General features: G+C 41.1%; 1 long non-coding RNA gene across 1 annotated transcript; it reads right to left on the bottom strand.

Annotated features, from left to right (window-relative positions):
* Window positions 1-2,568: 2,568 nt before the first annotated feature.
* On the bottom strand, window positions 2,569-6,245 carry LOC139032795 (uncharacterized). The gene is made up of 3 exons (XR_011485403.1): window positions 6,038-6,245; window positions 3,453-3,689; window positions 2,569-2,730 (listed from the first exon to the last, which is right to left on the bottom strand). It is a non-coding gene; the product is annotated as an uncharacterized lncRNA (long non-coding RNA).
* Between the last annotated feature and the right edge of the window lie 121 nt (window positions 6,246-6,366).

Genomic DNA, 6,366 nt, shown 5'->3' with positions numbered 1-6,366 from the left:
GGAACTTAAACTAATGTCTGTATTAGTTTGAGTTCAGAAAATATGTTTTTTTGTTTGTTTGTTATCTAAGAGGTTTTTCATTGGTTTTTGGTGGTACCACACGGCATTCAGAATCTTAGTTCCCCAACCAGGGATGGAAGCTGTGGCCCCTGCACTTGAAGCGTGGAGTCTGAGCCACTGGAATGTCAGGGATGTCCCAGTATGTTAGTCTTTAACCTTTTAACTTTTTATTTTGAAGTAACCACATGCTCATAAGAATTTGCAAAAACATTACAAAAGGTCCAATGTACCCATTACCCAGTTCTCCACCATGGCAACCCCTTACATAAAACTATAACACACTATCAAAACCAGGAAACTGTCATTGCCACAGTACAATTAAGTAGCCTTGACACCTTACTGGGACTTCCCCTGTTTAACCTTTCTTTTATTTTTAATGTCTTTAAGTTACAAAAGCAATTTGCTCATTGACAAATTAATGGATAAACAAGAAGTGGCACATCCATATAATTGAATAGTACTCCATCATAAAAAGGGATAAAACACCAATACATACTACAACAAGGAGATTAAACCAGTCAACCCTAAAGGAAAACAACCCTGAATACTCAAGGAAGGACTTATGCTGAAGCTGGAGCTCCAACACTTTGGCTACCTGATGTGAAGAGCTGACTCATCAGAAAAGGCACTAACTCTGGGAAAGATTGAAGGCAAAAGCAGAGGATGAGATAGGTAGCATCACCAACTCAATAGACATGAATCTGAGCAAACTCTGGGAGACAGTGAAGGACAGACAAGCCTGGTATGCTGCAGTCTACAGGGTCCCAAAAAGTCGGACACAACTGAGCGACTAAACAATAACATACTACAACATGGATGAATTTTTGAAAATAGTTTGCTAAGTGAAAGAAGTCAGACACAAAAGGTTATATATTGTATGATTCCATTTATATGAAAGGACCAGACTAGGCAAATCCTAGAGATAGAAAGGAGATTGGTGAGTTCAGGGGCAGTGGGGAGAGGAGATGAGGATCAGGATGCTATGGGAATGGGGATTGTTCCCACAACAGTTATGGGTTTCCTTATGCCATGATGAAAAGGTTTTGGAACTAGATAGAGGTGAAGGTTGCACAACACTGTAAGCTCACTAATTACCACTGAATTGCTTACTTATTTTAAATGGTCAATTTTATGCTATGTGAATTTCATTTTACTAAAAAAAATTTTTATAAACAATTTGCTTGTTGTAGGAAAATCTAAACATAAAGGCATAAGTACAAAATTATCATTTCTTTTCCCAGCTGCTCATCTCCATGTCCAATCCCATCCCACAAATATACCTTCCCTTAACTGTTTATTTTTTTTATTTTTTTTTAAGTTAATGAGGGATGTCTTATAGGGAGGAGGTCTTTTATATTTATTTTTTTATAATTGCATTTTATTTATTTTTGGGTGTCCTGGATCTTCGCTCCTGCACTTAGACTTTCTCTAGCAGCAGAGACTGGGGGCTACTCTCTAGTTGCTGCGCCCAGGCTTCTCATTGCAGTGATTTCTCTTGTTGTGGAACATGGGCTTTGGAGCTCACAGCCTTCGTAATTGTGGCATATGGGCTCAGTAGCTGCAGTTTCCAGGCGCTCTCAAGCACAGGCTCAGTAGTTGGGGCACATGGGCTTAGTTGCTTCACAGTACGTGGGATCTTTCTGGATCAGGGATCAAACCCGTTTCCTGCAACGACAGGTGGATTCTTTATACTGAGCCACCAAGGAAACCCCCCCTTAACTGTTTATATATATAAAACTCTCTTTTTATATATATAAATATATAAACTCTCCAAACTAAAAAGCTTTATAGCACCCAGAGAGATACATATGTTTCCTTCTTGCCGGGAGGTTTACTGAGGACTTTATAGCCACGTGAGCCAATGGTTAGGTGATGGGAAACTCAATGGTGAATCAGACAGGCTGGAGGAATTAATTTTCTAGTAAGGGATGGGCAGTAAGCTTGGGAATGAATGCGATTTTCAGTTGTGGTAAACGCTGTGAAAAAATAAAAGTGGGTAAGATGGTAGAGAGTGATGTGGGTTGGTGGAGGGACAGGGTGGCTAGGAGAGGTCTCTGAAGTGAATGACAACAGCTAGGGAGGTGAAGATTTAGGGAAAGAGAATTCAAGACAGAGGAAATAAAGCTAGATATCTTGGGATTTCTCTGGCGATCCAGTGGCTAAGGCTCCACCCTCCCAATGCAGAGGGCCCAGGTTCTATCCCTGGTCAGGGAACTGGATCCCACATGCTGCAGCGTAGAGTTCACATGATACAACTAAAGATTCCAAATGTTGCAACTCAGACCTGGCACAACCAAATAAACAAATAAAAATAAATATTTTTAAAAGCTAGATATCTTTACATAAATAAGACTGTATACTAAGAATGGTGATCCATTACATATTTATACACATATTAGATATCTTGCTTTCCCCCTTCTTTACTGTTTATTACACATGTATTTCCAAGTTGGCCTCATAGCTAAATGTTATCTCATAATATTGAGATACCATCACTTACTTATGGGCTTCCCAAGTGGCGCTGGTGGTAAAGAACCTGCCGGCCAATACAGGAGACACCGGAGATCTAGGTTTGATCCCTGGGTCAGAAAGATCCCCTGGAGAAGGAAATGGCAACTCCACTCTAGTATTCTTGTCTGGAGAATCCCAAGGGCAGAAGAGCCTGGTGGGCTACAGTCCATAGGGTTGCAAAGAGTCAGACATGAGTGAGGCGACTTAGCATGTGCTACATACATCACTTACTTAACCATTTCTTTCTTCATGGACATTTAGGTTGTCTCCAGTTTGGAGCTGTTGCTATTCCACAACATACTCTATATTCCAATTCCAGGGCCCTCAGGGTGATTCCTCTCGTTGTCAACTAACTTTGTGTGTGCATCACAGGGACTGCCAGGATGTCCTTGGAAAACCAATTCTTAGAGTTGAGAATCCTGTGCCTCAATAGCCTCAATGAGTATAAAAGGGCAGTATTGTCCCAGATTGCCTACTGATTTCCCTATTCATTCATCTAACATTTATTAAGAATGTTTTCTATGCCAGGCATTACACTGAGCATTATAAATATAAAGAAGATGAACAAAAGAGTCTAACCTCAAGTTGCTCAGTCTTAGCACAATGATAATTATCAAGACATTGTAAATCAATTATACCTCAATTTAAAAAAAGGAAAATATAAAAAAAGCTTCTCCCTCTTCTGCTTGGAGCAGGATCTCTACCCAGGCAGGTTAAGGCTTTTGAAAACCAATAGAGTGGATTCTTTCCTGAATAATTATCCTATTCAGGGACAGTTAATGACATTAACTTTTCTAAACTGCAGTCTTAGTAGTTTCTCCATCGCTAGGAAAAATACACCAAAGAAACTCTGCTGATTTAATTAGATGTGAAGAACTAACCTATCAGAGTGATCACCCAGTGCCCTCAGGGTGATTCCTCTTGAAGTGTGGTATCCGATGACACGGGGTTGGAGAAGGACACTGTGGTTCACTATTTGAGTCAGCTGCTTGTGTTGACATTTTCTTAGGAGCAGGTTGCTGAGAGCAAATCTTGACTGCAAGGGCACTTCAGGCACTTTATTTTGGATACATTGTATTTTCTTCTTGTGACTCTGATTCAACAGCAAAGGTGGCCTCCTATATATGAAAGAAGGTCTGGTTTTTATATCAATCATTGATAAATTCTCTGTAAACCTGAGGACAATCCACTTAACACCAAGATTAAAGCGGAACATATAAGATTCAGTGGGATCATCAGAGAACTATTATTAATAGGCTGTAACCAGAACTTTGTATTAATGAGAGGAATAAATCCTCTGTTATGGGGGGAAGGCGGGGAGGGAATTAAGGTCCAGAAAATTTCAGGGAACATGAACCACAGACCTGTCCAGAAGCTTAAATCCAGTCTCCTGATAAAAATTGAGGTTTCTGGTTTCTTTACATTTATAGGGCTCAATTTCCCAAGTGTTATGTGTTAAAGAAACAAAGCAACCAGCAAATTTGCTAATTTCATATTAAACATAATTTCAAACCACTTTAGAGTAGGATTCATTCTCAAAGGTAACTGACAGCTTTGCTTTTGATTTGTCTCATTAGGCTGGGTTCTCTTTATCTTTAAAACAGACATTTAAAGTTAAAAATAAATCTAGATTTGGGATCTTCACATAAGGTTCTTAAGAAACATTCTGTGTTCCCGCTTGTACACCGTAATTTCTATTGAGCTGGTTAGTTGCACTCTGTCTAGACTTCTTGGAGAAAAACATCAACAATATGTTTTTCTCGGTCTTGGGCTCCGCAAGGGTGAATTACAGGAAAACTTAACAGGTACCTTCCTACTTGAAGCAGTTGGATCTATATATTTATCTTTTGCTTTTCCCCCCCTTTCCCATTTTTACCAAACGGCAACTGGCAGCAGTCAATAAAGTACTTAGGGAAAACAGTGTGGAGATTTCTTAAAAAGCTGGAAATAGAACTGCCATATGACCCAGCAATCCCACTTCTGGGCATACACACCAAGGAAACCAGATCTGAAAGAGCCACATGCACCCCAATGTTCATCGCAGCACTGTTTATAATAGCCAGGACATGGAAGCAACCCAGATGCCCATCAGCAGACGAATGGATGAGGAAGCTGTGGTACATATACACCATGGAATATTACTCAGCCATTAAAAAGAATTCATTTGAATCACTTCTAATGAGATGGATGAAACTGGAGCCCATTATACAGAGCGAAGTAAGCCAGAAAGATAAAGACCATTACAGTATACTAACACATATATATGGACTTTAGAAAGATGGTAACGATAACCCTATATGCAAAACAGAAAAAGAGACTCAGATGCATGGAACAGACTTGTGGACTCTGGGAGAAGGCGAGGGTGGGATGTTTCAGGAGAACAGCATTGAAACATGTGTATTATCTAGGGTGAAACGGATAACCAGCTCAGGTTGGGTACATGAGACAAGTGCTCGGGCCTGGTGCACTGGGAAGACCCAGAGGGATCGGGTGGAGAGGGAGGTGGGAGGGGGGACTGGGATGGGGAATACATGTAAATCCATGGCTAATTCATATCAATGTATAACAAAAACTACTGTAATGATGAAAAAAAAAAAAAAAAAAAAGACTCTATCTAGCAGATCACAACTATATATAATGTAAACCATATAAGAAAATATCTAAAATGTTACAATACAAAGAGTAGCTATATTTGGATGGTAAAACAAATTTTTTCTCTTTTTTGTATTTTCTTTTTCTATAGCAAATATGGATTTTATATTTAGGAAGTAATCAATATTTTACTTAAAAGAGAGACCAAAAAATTTATATTTACTAGCATTTATGTTGGAAGGTAGGTCTTACAATTAGGACAGTAGAATCACAAGAGGAATTATGTGGGGTAATAAATGTTTAAAAGCAGAAGCTTAAATAAATTGTGTTTCAGCCAAGTGAAAAAAAAAAAAAAAAAAAAAAAAGTACTTCGGGAAAAAAAACTTCGGCCATTCAAAATAAAACTACTTCACCGGAAGGTGTATAATGAAGCACAAAAATAACCCTGTTAGGTGGGACTAGCTGGTTACATCATGCAATATGGTAATCCTCTATTTAATTTACAAAGCCCTTGGCCGAGAGGAGGAAGGGATGGAAAAGTTTGAGTGAAGGCTTTAAAGGACTAGTCATACAGACAGTGAGTCACTGTAAGTTTCCAGTTAATAATCCCCTCTGCCGGGCTGGGCTTTATGAGCCACAAAGCAGTTTAAGTGGTAATGGCTCACAGTTTTATGGTATCTTCTACCAAATGAATACAGAAAATGAAAGACGCCCTGAGTCGTCTTTGAAATGTAGGGCAAATTCTGACTGGGGGCAGGGAGGAGGAAGGTGGAAAGAAAGAGAACGAGGTAGGATGTCTGTGAGGCAGGGAACGCAGGGGGCTGGTGAAACGAGAAGGGAACGATTTTCAGGAGTTGATGGCTTTTCTCTCCACCTTGGAACTGCTGTTCATTTTCCCGCGTTCCGTGCAGAACAGGACGGAACTGGCCACTCCCGCGACCTGAGAGGCTCGCGGTCCGCCACCCCGCTCCGAGTCGCGCCAGGGCTCGCTCCCACCCCCGCCCCCACTCGGTGACAGGTGGGGCAGCCGTGCGGCAACCAGACCTCCGCCTCCTCGCGCTGCCTGCCGGGAGCTGGCGCCGCTTCCGGTTGCTCTCGGCCCCGAACTCCGACTCCCGTCGGCCCCCGGGAAAACCGCAGCGGGGTCGCGCGGGCGCTGCCGGAACTCGTAGTTCCGCCTTCTGCAGCGCTTCATAAGCGGAA

The sequence above is a fragment of the Odocoileus virginianus genome, chromosome 33, assembly GCF_023699985.2.
Source record: "Odocoileus virginianus isolate 20LAN1187 ecotype Illinois chromosome 33, Ovbor_1.2, whole genome shotgun sequence".
NCBI lineage: Eukaryota > Metazoa > Chordata > Mammalia > Artiodactyla > Cervidae > Odocoileus > Odocoileus virginianus.
The sequence above is the reverse complement of the archived record's forward strand: the minus strand, read 5'-3'. Positions and strand labels throughout refer to the sequence as shown.